We start from the raw sequence: 12941 nt of genomic DNA on the forward strand, positions 1-12941 counted from the left end.
ATCTTGGTTTCTACATAATCCCCCTGTTCTATCCTGTTGAATTTATAGTCTCTGACTAGACACTATACAAAGTAGGTCTCAAGATTATTTTCAATAGAATTGCAAACATGGAGAATCTATAATTGAATTTCCCCTTTTCCCCATTCTTCTTCCTCTACGGATTTCCTCCCCATACTAAATTCCAATCATGGATCAACCCCCCTCGCTCACTGTAGAAAGTAGATGAAGGTTTGATTCCCCCCTTTTTCAAAGTTTCTCCTTTTCATCAATCCATGGTTTCTTTTTCATCGACAAATTTCCTGCTTACCCTTTTTTCTCTTTATTAAATCCTTTCGTCCATATTATTTTCTTCCATTTTTCCTTAGTTTTCCATCCAATTTTCCCCGGATACCATCGGATTTTCCATGTTTCGTTTTGATTTCTTTTTTTACTCGATCCGATTAATTCTTCTCCCATTTTTTTGTTGTTTCATTTAGTTTCTTTTTTTCGTTATTTTTCCTTTTGTTTTCCACCTCCAATTTTCCCTATTTTTGCCCCAATTTTTCCTATTTCCGCCTCCAATTTTCCCTATTTCCGCCTCCAATTTTCCCTATTTTCCGCCTCCAATTTTCCCTATTTTCCGCCTCCAATTTTCCCTATTTTCCGCCTCCAATTTTCCCTATTTTTTGCCTCCAATCTTTCTCTACTTTTCTTATTTTCCGTCTCATATTTTTCCCGATTTTTCCCTCTTAATTTTCCTATTTTCGCCTCCAATTTTGTCGTTAATATTACTCTAACAGTGCAAACAAAGTTAATGAATTACTAAAAGGTCAATCAAGGGAAAAAGTAAATAAAAATATAACTGTCTTATCTTAAGTTATTATAATTAAAAAAAATAAATTGAATGTTCAAATCTTAAATAAAGAATTTTTGTTTTTAACCAATATAAAGATTTATAAAAAAAAGTAAACATTTATTATTTTATTTAAATCAACAACACTCATAAAAGTACCTCATTGCTATTTGTGGTTAAAATCTAATTCTGATGAAAATATATTGTATATTCTGTACCCCCGGGTTATTTTATTCACTACATACCTGATATATCTTGTAGAGAATTTATACATAAACCCATAATCTGAAACTTTTATTTATATTTGCATTTTCTTGTCTTTGTCTTGAAATTTATGTCATGTTTTCATAAACTAACATCTTTTCACATTATGTCATGTTTTCATATTTAAGTCTTTATGTCTATTTTGGCTGTTAAAGGGAAGGTTTAAAAAAAAACTAACCCCCCCACCAAGAAAAAAAATATTTTCTAACATTACATTTTTTTCACCAAAAGAGACTTGTTTAAAGTTTTTTTTTTCTTTTTTAACTTTTTTTCTACATCTTCTATTTTATTGTTATGTCTTGATACGAGCTCTCTCCAAACATGTATCTTTAAAGCAAAAACAGTTTAAAGTTTGTTTAACATTTTCCCTAATGTGAATTTTTGAGGGAATTCCATTATTGGCAGTTAAGTGTATTACAGAGGGAGGGGGTTCACTGCAAACTAGAGGTCCTAGTTAAAACTCCGTATTTTTGTCAGGCTATGTTTTTTTTAATATTTAAGTATATAAGGTCTCTCAACCTATTTTTGACAGATTTTGAATGAGATATCAAAATATGACGGAACATATCGATACAAAACAGAATGCACTTCATTTTAGTTAGTTTAACGTGGCTTGGAACATCCATATATACAATACACATACACAGGACCAAATAATACAACAAAAACATTTGGAAAGAAAAGAATACTAGGTCGACAAGGAGGGGGAGGGGGGGCTGAAAGGAGGTGTTGGGTAGGTACAGAGCCAAGAATATATAGGAATCTAACAATAGCGTGATTTAAGTGCATTACGCTAGTTTCCTTAACTCGGATAAATATCATATTTAAAATCCAACAAAAACTGATAAATAATTATTAGAGAGAAAATTGAAATTTCTTTTATCTAACAATTTTTAATGTAACGGAATTTTTGTGTAAGAAATGCCAGCAGAGAAAACTGAAAAAAGTAAAATTTTAATTTAAAATTCTGAAATTGCCCTCTCCTATGTTACTGTTGAGTAGGGTAAGCTACTAATTATGGTTTGCTCGAGGGGTTTTCATCCTTACTACCAGCTTAAATATTTTATATATTCAACCAGTTTTTTACAATTCTATACCGTCATTAACCTTTTAAAAGTAAGGAATTAATATTGTCATTAATTTATTTTTTGTTTAAAAAAATCAAGAAAAATGCAATTTTAGACAAGTTGATCTCTTTTTTGATCTGGATCCGTATTCTGCCAGTGGTAGTGTTTTGTATTCCGGATCTGGATGTGTTTTCTGGATCTTATTCCGTATTCCGGACTTAATTCCGTATTCCGGATTTAATTCCATATTCCGGATCTAATTCCGTATTCCGGACTTTATTCCGTATTCCGGATTTAATTCCATATTCCGGATCTAATTCCGTATTCCGGACTTAATTCCGTATCCTGGATTCTTGAATACCTAATCCAGATCTGGATTTGAATTCTGGACGTGGATCCCTACTCTGAATCATTTTTTTCATATCTGAATCCATATCTGTTTACAGAGTTCCCGGATCTTGGTTCCTATTCGGATCTGGATAATATCTGTACACCGAGTTCCCGGATCTTAGTTCCTATTCGCATTTGGATAATATCTGTACACCGAGTTCCCGGATCTTAGTTCCTATTCGCATCTGGATAATATCTGTACACCGAGTTCCCGGATCTTGGTTTCTATTCGGATCTGGATAATATCTGTACACCGAGTTCCCGGATCTTGGTTTCTATTCGGATCTGGATAATATCTGTTCACCGGGTTCCCGGATCAAAGTTCCAATTCGGATCTGGGTTTGGAAATTCCAGATCTAAATCCCTATTTGGGGAAGCTTTACGGATCTGGATCCATATTTCGGTCTTGAATCCCTTGATCCAAATTCGCGATCTGTCTGAATCTGAACTGAATCCTTAGTATGGTTGGGTCCCCCTAGACTAGAGATATAAACCTTGTATATACAGGCGCCTAATATCTTCAACCCCTAGACTAAACTTGACAGCCTTAAACCTGTCTTAAGCCAAGCCAAAAATTATATTTTGCGAATTCTAAATTTTAGGATGGTCGGGATTTTTTATAACCTCTCCAGGGCTAAAATAACAACTTATATAATCTATTTACAGCACCAAGTTTAATATTTAGTCTGCTATCTCGAGTCGTTAATTTTAATGATGTATTTAATATTAAACGATTAGATTTGCCGGATATTAAGGGTAATTAACATTAGGTATCTAAATTGCGTCTTTATTATCGGGAAAATTAAGTCCTTGGATAAAAAGTTTAGATTTTAGATTCAAAGGGACTGTATACGTAACTTTAGAGTGCCATGTCCGATTTACATCGGCACCTTAAAAAGCTTTGATAGATCAAAATGTATAAGATCCATAATTGGGTCTTTGAAAATTGATTATTTGTGGGGTCTCTATAAATCAGGTAGCGCGAAAAAATTAAAGAAAATTGTCAGATTTAAACATTAACATGATCCATATTTTTGATCATGTAAAGTTTTAAAAGTTACTGTTTTGAACCGGGCATGTTCTTTTTAATTGAAAGTTACTTGAAATATAACGATAGTCCCTTAAGTATTACTATCAAGTTTCTATTTATTTGAAGAAGGGCAGTAAGCGCCCTTGATTCCTAGTTTATGTATATATGTAAATGTAAATAAAACCTAAACGTTGTATGTAGGATCGAACTATAGAGTTTTATGAATATTTTAGTCTGAAAGTTTTATCTTCTTATTCATGTTGAATTTATTGTTACTCACTTATTCAAATGCACATAACTTTCAAAACCTTCTTCTTTCTTACTTTTCTAACTTTTCTCTTGCATTGTGTTTCCTTTTCTTTACTTTAAACATTTTTGTTCTTTTTTTTCTTTCTCTTTGTTCCTTAATTTCTATTCTCAATAAATTTTTTGTACTTCCGTTCTCTTCGGCCTTCAAAAAATTCTCTAATCTTTTTTCCTTTTTTTTCTATCCTCCCCTCTCTTCCTTTTTTCCTCCCTTCCTTCTCTTTAAAATTATTATTTATGAAAAAATGCTGACTCTCTTTTAAACATTTTCTGAAGTTTTAAGTTTTTTTAACACATTCCCCCCACCTCCCCTATCTCCCCTAACCCTCNATTTTTATTTTTACTTTTAATTTTAATTTTAATTTTATTTGTATTTTTATTTTAATTTTAAATCTTGATTCTTAATAATTAATATTTGGGAGTAATGAGTAATTTAATTCGGGTTAATTGAGAGTGGAACGTAAATTCCTTTTATGGTTAAGGTTGGTTAATTAGATACTAATATTTGGGAGTAATATTTGATTAAGGGATATGTTCTTGAGTTGGTCGCTGATTAAGTACAGACGTTATTTTTATTTTTAGTAAATAATCTTTGAATAGGTACAACATTTAATTTGGAAACATTATTTATTAACTAGGCCGTGGTTTTAAACTGAATAATTATTTTGTCAATATTTGAGCTTGAAGAGTTGGTGCAGATTAGTTGATATACAGTAAAATTAGTGTTTATAATGACTAATTACTTGTACATTTGTTAACCTTAAGCATGCAATAAATGAATTGAGATATCTTGTACCCCTTTTTGGCGCAGAATACAAAGACACAGGAATTACATAGAGTATAGTATGTAATATGTGACTATCTTATAATTGAAACGGGCAGTTATTACGTTGGAATAAATGTAGTTTACCCAATAAAATTCATTAGAAAAGGGAGCATATGGTGTAATATGGTCCAGACGGAGGAAACTATGGTGTAATATGTTTTAGTTATAACTTTACATCACAGGCTCTGTTTCTAAAATGAATAACATTACATTGGAGTAAATGTAATTTAACCTAAAATGGTGAATGCGACAGAGACAAGCGGAGAGATTATGATGATTATCAGGAATGTATAGCTTAAACACGGAGCTCTGGCTGGGTTGTTTCCATGAAAACCGCAACATATGGCTTAATATGTTAGCCAGAGCTTGGTTGTGCTAGCACAGTAAAGAGTAAGATAGCTCTTGACACCAACATACGGTTTAGTATGTAAGCTATCATCAGTAACGTATGGCTCAATAGGTTGACCGGTATCTGGGAGAGCTGCATATGTGGGATGGGACGGTGCTTCCCAGGCCTGCCGGCGGTCTAGGGGGTTCATAGTTCTTATAGTTCTTATGTCCTGTTTTGTTGGACAAGGAGTTAGTAACAATGGCATGGTATAGCAACCTAACCAGGAGAAAAGTTAGTCTTGGGGTAGTACAATAGCCTGGAAACTACGGACATATGACCTAGTATGTTCGCGATGGGCGAAATGGGACAATAACATTTCCAGACCTAAATATTAAATATAACAAACGGAGCTTTATAGGGGATAACTGAGTGTCAAACAGTAAGGCGTGCCCAGGTGAACCCAGCTGGAAAGGACGCGAACTGGGGTTAAATTTTGAACCTTGTTGTACAAAATTGTCATATAGTGGTTTGAAACTGAGCTTCATGTAATGACCAAACTGTATGACACCCCAACAAGAGCCTGACTACAAAAGAGGACTTGCGTCACTTCCGGAACGGCTAATAATAACAGAATCCAATGCAATGACCAAACTGTTAGTCATCCCAACAAGAACCTAACTATATAAGGGGAGTTACGTCACTTCCGGAACAGTTTACAATAACAGAATCCAATGGAGTGGGGGACTAGTGTGGTTCGTCGGAAACTAGGGTGCTAATTATGGTTGCATATTTCGTGCTGATAATTAAAAAGTCCGATAAGTCTATTGCGGCCATGTTCTGGCTAATAGGTCAAACTACGTGCTACACCCTACTGAAAACTATAGTGGAAAAATCGAACCTGACCTTTCTAACAAAGAAAACAGCGACGGAGTTAAACACGTTTAAACAGGACGCGGCTCAAATGCTGCTGGCACAGAAGTCGGACACGAAAAACCTCGAGCTCCCCAAGAATCACAAAGAGGTCTGTGAGGTGGTTCATGACCTGGTTCAGCTTGGCCTAGTGCAGGAGGCCATGATGGGAGCCCAACTTAAAAGAAGATTAGCGGAGCTCAGGGGCGAGGAGGAGGCCCTGGTGGAGAGTGGTCGTCGGCCAACCCCGGCCAGGTATAAATATATAAATGTACCTTCGCCAGCTATATGTCATATTTGGGGTCCAATTTAATATGTCTTCATGGGATTATTGGATGGTCGGGGCATAGAGAACAAGGGGATCAATGGGTTAGCTGTTTTCCACGAAGCAAAATGGAATAAACTATCAAATGGTTTAGTTGAATAAGGTTGCCAATGGGTTAGTTAATTATAATCATTAATTGCTTGATTGGTCCGATGGAATATGGGATTCTCACGAAGTTAAAGTGTAACAAGAAGATCAATGGTTTAGTTGATCTCCATAAAGTAAAAATCAGGTCAATGGTTTAGTTGATCTTTGTTTCGTCCTCAAAACTTATCAGATGGTTAGTGGATTTGCCATTGACTGNTGTAACAAGAAGATCAATGGTTTAGTTGATCTCCATAAAGTAAAAATCAGGTCAATGGTTTAGTTGATCTTTGTTTCGTCCTCAAAACTTATCAGCTGGTTAGTGGATTTGCCATTGACTGATGTCTTGATTGACGGGGAAAAATGGGGCAATCAGTTCAATGGGTTAATTGATCTTTGGTTCATCCTCATGACCTGACAGCTGGCCAGTGGATTTGCCATCAGTTGATGATTTGACTGACTGGGAAAAATGGGGCAAACAGGTCAATGGTTTAGTTGATCTTTGGTGCATCCTCATAACCTAACAGCTGGTTAGTGGATTTGCCTCCGGTTGATGATTTAATTGACTGGAAAAAATGGGGCAAACAGGTCAATGGTTTAGTTGATTTTTTTTTTTGGTGCGTCCTCATAACTTAACAGCTGGCTTGTCTCTGGTCGATGGTCTGATTGACTGGGAACACGAAGAGGGAATATATGAATCAATCTGGGAAAAATGGGGCAATCTGATCAACGGTTTAGTTGATCTTTGGTGCGTCCTCATAACCTAACAGCCAGTTAGTGGATTTGCCTTCGGTCGATGATTTAATTGACTGGGAAAAATGTGGCAAACAGGTCAATGGTTTAGTTGAATTTTTTGGTGCGTCCTCACAACTTAACAGCTGGTCTGCCATTGGTTGATGGTTTGTTTAACTGGGAACACGGAAAGGGAATATATGAGTCAATGGTTTAGTTGATAACTCGTCTCAGAACAAGTCAGGGGAAATTGTTTCCTTTTCTATTATGTCCGACCTATAATCTCTCTATCCAGGTTGAATCAGCTAAGAGTCCTGGCCTCACAAACCGAGGAGGAGCAAGCTGATCATAAGGATGTGTCTGAAGATGAGCTAATGGACTTCGAACAAGAGTTGCTCGACATGGACGACCACACGAAGGAGGACGATACTCCTGCCCTCATCCCTCCGCCAACGGAGATACGGGTAAATTCTGAGCACCTAGTGGACAGAGTGTCGGACGTAGTGGTGGTTAAGATGAAGCGGGAGCTCCGTAGACAGACTCAAGCTAGCGAGGCTCTCCTAGCCAGGATGGAGCAGAAGCTGGATCTGTTGCTACAGCAGGAGGCTCCCACCCGCACTGTACCAACAACTTCGTCAAGTAAGGATGCTAAAGTTTGTTATTATTGCCGGGAGGAGGGGCACCTTGCTAATAAGTGTAAGGACAGGGTCAAGTGCAAAGGATGTGGAGGGGACAAACACCCGTATGACAGGTGTGAGGATAAACTCTCTACCTGTGCAAAGTGTGAACTGATAGGTCACTCAAGTGCTGTCCATGAGACCAAGGACCCGGTGCTCCGTAAAACACTATATGATACCCATCCAGATGAGTTTGCTCATTTCTTCTTGATCGAGGAGAGAGCTGAGCCAGCCCAGAACCGGCTGCACCGGGGGACGGCTAAAAGAAGGAGCAGCTGGGAGGATGGCAGCAGGAAAACGGAGCACAGCAGCAAAAGCAGGAACAGAGAGCCGAGGGACAAATACCCGAGGACCGATTTAGGAAGGGGGAGAGGGTCTAGGCGCACTGTCTAATCGTTCTTTAGGTATTCTAGCCAAGGGCAGGATATTCTCTGATAGCCCCTAGTATTCGTTCTTTTGTGATCGTCCTCGATTCGGCCTTTATCTGTATAATTTTCATAAACTTTATTCCGGGTTGTGACTCAGGTGATATCCTCTGATAGCCCCTAGATAAACAGATGAACCACTTTGTGAGCGTCCTCGATTCGGTCTTTATTTGTATAATATTCATAAACTTTATTCCGGGTTGTGACTCAGCATAAACCTTACTCAAGATTATATTCTTTTATGGTTTCATATTTTATATTATATGGATTAGTTTTATGATAGATTATGTATTTTACTTAGAAGTGTCGTGGTTACTCTGAGACCAATAAATGCCATCTATGTGTTTTACTAAGATTGTTATTTTAATCGTAGATAGATAGATGGGTAGTTAGTTTGGAAGATTGGTTGGTTGATTTAATGGTTAATTGAGTTTTACTAAACTAGGTTTTTAATCATATACAGATAGATAGATAGATAGATTGGTAGATTGGTTGGTTGATTGATTGGTTAATTGGGTTTTACTAAACTAGGTTTTTAATCATAGACAGATAGATAGATTGGTAGATTGGTTGGTTGATTGATTGGTAAATTGTGTTTTACTAAACTAGGTTTTTAATCATAGATGGTAGATTGGTTGGTTGATTGATTGGTTAATTGTGGTTAACTAAGATAGTTTTTCTTTAGGAATAGATAGATAGATTGGTAGATTGGTTGGTGGATTGATTGGTTAATGGTTTGATAGGTTGACTGATTGGTCGGCTGATAGACTGATTGGTTGATTGACTGATGGATTGTTTGTTGTTTGTAGAGAGGTAGAGAGGTAGAGAGGTAGAGAGGTAGAGAGGTAGAGAGGTAGAGAGGTAGAGAGGTAGAGATAGGTAGATAGGTAGATAGGTAGATAGGAAGATAGGAAGATAGGAAGATAGGAAGATAGGATAGGTGGATAGGTGGATAGGTGGATAGGTGGATAGGTGGATAGGTGGATAGGTGGATAGGCAGATAGGCAGATAGGTAGATAGGTAGATATGTAGATATGTAGATATGTAGATAGGTAGATAGGGATTGATAGTATGTAGCTGATTGATGTAGGTAGGTAGGTGGGTGGGTAGGTAGGTTGAAGACCTTGTGTCCTATAGTCACGTTGGTCTTTGAATCTTATATGCATTAATAAATCTTTAATCTCTTTAGGGTCATTAGGTTTATTGGGTCTATTTTCAGATTAAAACTCCTTCTAAAAACCCACTGATGGGTAAGCCCAGTAAGAGGCACCGTGCTAAGGGGCTTGGCAAGGGGGTGCCGAGGTCATCCTCCATCACATGTGCATATTGGAATTGCAATGGCCTAATACGGGACAACAAACAAGACATGATAGTGGATGTCATGAATGACAATAACTTACATGTTCTTGCAGTGAGTGAAACTCACCTGAGACAGGGGTCCAATGACGACCTGTAATGTCTAGACAAGTTCACATGGTACTCCAAGGAGAGGCTTTGGAAAGAAAAGAAAGGTGGCGAGATATTGACCATAGTTCAGCCCAGCCTTAACCATTCACGGTATGAACCACCGCTACCAATGTACCCCTACCTGGATAATGAAAGAGAGTGGATACTAATCCATGAAAACAACAGACATGTAGCGCTATGTTTTGTGTATCTTGCAGCTGAGGTTGGAGGGGATAATTTCCAAGTTTGGAATGCAGAGCTGTGTGCGATGCTACAAGCTGAAATCTCTACCCTCAGGGAAGACGGGTATACATGTTCTCTCGCGGGGGATTTCAATGGGCATATCGGGGCAGACAGCCAAGGTATTCCAGGGAACAACAGGGACATTAACTCAAATGGGAGACTGATACAGGATTTTATTTCAGGTAACGACCTTCGCATCGTCAACAGCGATGCTAAACGTTGTAAAGGTTTATTTACACGAATAACTCACAACTCTGTGTCTGCATTGGACCTGGTCCTTGAGGATGACAAGGATGTCCCACTGGTTACGGAAATGTCAATAGACACTTTTGGAGAAATACTGGGGGGCAGTGATCATTCAGCAATTTTCTATAAATTACAAATAAAGTCAGGGCCATCCACTAAGGAGCCACAGGAAGAAGATCCAATTGTTGGCCCTAGTCAAGCAAAAGGAGAGGCATATAGAGAAGCCTTTGAATCCTTGATGCTTTTGGCATATTGGAGTCCAATGGATACTGGAGAGAAATGTCGGTTCCTCCAGGACACTCTAGTAACAGCAGCAAAAATTTCATGCAACCAAAAACCGGCACATAAGACCCGCGTATCAGTGTGCAAGTCGGTGAGACGGCTACGCAAAAAATGCATTGTTGCAGAGGCACAGGTTAGACAGTTAGAGCATGAAAAAGCTGTACTAGGTTTTGGGAGTGGTGAGTCAGAGAAAGGAAAAGAGAAACTTCTACAATTCTTCAAGCAGGAGGCAGTAACCCTTAGGCTACAGATCAAGGAGAAGGCCCGCCAGCGTTTGCTATTACAAAGGTTGCATGCAAGGTCAACTTTGACTAACAAACAGTTCTGGAGGCTTGTCAGAAGGACAGTGAAGAAGAAAGGAATACCATCAGCTGTCAAAGATACACAAGGGAGACTGGCGACAGACAGAGCACAAATAGAAGAGATTGTTTTGGAAGAACTAGCAAAAATCTTCTCTGGCCAAAGATCAGCAATATTTACCCACAGAGGTGAACAGCTCATCAAAGAGATGGATGTCAAGCAGCTTATGGGGTGGTAAGAGTGGATGAAAGATACAGTAGGTAGCACAACCCATGAAGGGCAAGTCTGCAGGAGAACCACTGAGGCTGAGGTTAAAGCTGTTATAGACAAGATGAAACTACAACGATCCCCTGGAGTTGATAATGTCACGGTAGCTATGCTTAAGTATGCCGGGCCGTGCTTCGTGAGCATGTTGACTGATGTTATCAACGCAACCTTCCATGAGGGTAAGGTACCCGATTCCCTGCTTGTCGGAAGGATGACACTGATTGACAAGAAATCGCCCTCGCTGTTGGTGTCCAATAAACGACCACTAACTGTATCTTGTGTATTTCTTAGCGTAATCACAAAAATAATGCACGGATGGATGGACAAAATATGTGAGAAGAATGGTTACTATGGTACAGTACAGTATGGGTTTAGGTCAGGGTGCTCAACAACAGACTGTGTGTTTATGTTGTTGGCAGCTGTCAGAAAGGCAAAAAGGAAAGGTCATTCAGTGTCTATAGCATTATGCGACATTGCTAAAGCCTACAACTCAGTGAACCGTGACCTACTTTATGCAAAGTTGGACACCATTGGCTTTGGAGGAAAGGTCAAGTCTCTAATCCAGTCCATGTATTACAATGATAGTGTTAGAGTCAGAATAAAAGGAGGTCTGAGTGTGCCTTTATGGTTCACGAAAGGCGTTAAACAGGGGTGTGGGCTTTCACCTCTTCTGTTTTCACTGTACATGGCTGGGCTTGGAGGGAAACTACATGCCATGAAGGAAGGAATTAACTTCAACGGCCAAGTGATCTCTGCATTGTTCTTTGCAGATGACCTTGTTCTTATCTCACGGACGAAAGTGAGAGGGATGGAACGTATGCTAAGAGAGGTCTCACGGATCTGCCACGGGGTATATATGAAACTCTCTGTAGAGAAAACAATAATACTCTCAAATGGAACACAGGGGCAGGCTTGGAAAATAGAACCAGGTACGCCAGACCTAGAATCAAACCTGGTTGGTAAATATCTAGGAGTGGAATTACAGGTCAAAGGCAGGAACCTGGTTAAGCCAAGAGAGGAGCGTATGGTATGTGTCGCGCAAAATTACGCTAATACTATCATGGGAGTCACAAGATCTGGACTAGAACGATTTCTTGTAGCCCATACATGTGCTATACCAGCTATACTGTATGCGGTGGAATCCATGGTGTTATCTAACAGTGTCACTAGAAAGCTAGACAGCATCCAGCACCAGGTTGCACGGTTCATTCTACAATTACCAAGTTCATCATCCAAGGTAGCTGGGTACATGGATGCGGGGTTTAAACCAATGCGAGACAGGATAAAGGAGTGAGTAGCATTGTATGTGTGGGAAATCATGCATAAAAAACGAGATCCTATTCTGTCTGATACATGAAGCCAATTTTTTACAGATTGATTCTTGCTGAAGAAGTTTAACCCCTCTTACATGAACTGAACACAAAAGACAATGAATGAAAAATTGAATTTTAATGTTTTTTTCAAAAATGGGATTTTTTTCGAAAATTGTACTGATTGTACAGATTTTTTAAAAAAAAATGTAAGGATTTTTAAAAAAATGTACGGATTGGTTTAAAAAAATGTACGGATTGTACGGATTTTTAAAAAAAATTGTACGGATTGTACGGATTTTTTTTTGAAAATTGTACAGATTGTACGGATTTCTTCTGAAAATGTACGGATTTTTGTACGGATTTGTTCAAAAAAGTTTTGGCCACCCTGTATCTTAATAAACTATAATGTGTGATAAGTCAAAAATCTAGCTTTTTATTCTACATTCATTAATTTTTATCCCTATTGAGTTTTTCAGGTCAAAAAATGTTTCGCATGCGGTGCACCCCTTAGTTATCTATCTATGCTATTTTTAGCTTTTGTGCCCCTCTGTAGAAATTCCTAGTTACGGGCCTGATAAAGTCATTCTAATCATTTAAAGATGGCAATGTCAAATTCCCAACTGTGCCCTTAATACCTTTATCTGAT

Source organism: Eurytemora carolleeae, unplaced genomic scaffold, assembly GCF_000591075.1.
Source record: "Eurytemora carolleeae unplaced genomic scaffold, Eaff_2.0 scaffold400, whole genome shotgun sequence".
Classification (NCBI taxonomy): Eukaryota; Metazoa; Arthropoda; class Copepoda; order Calanoida; family Temoridae; genus Eurytemora; species Eurytemora carolleeae.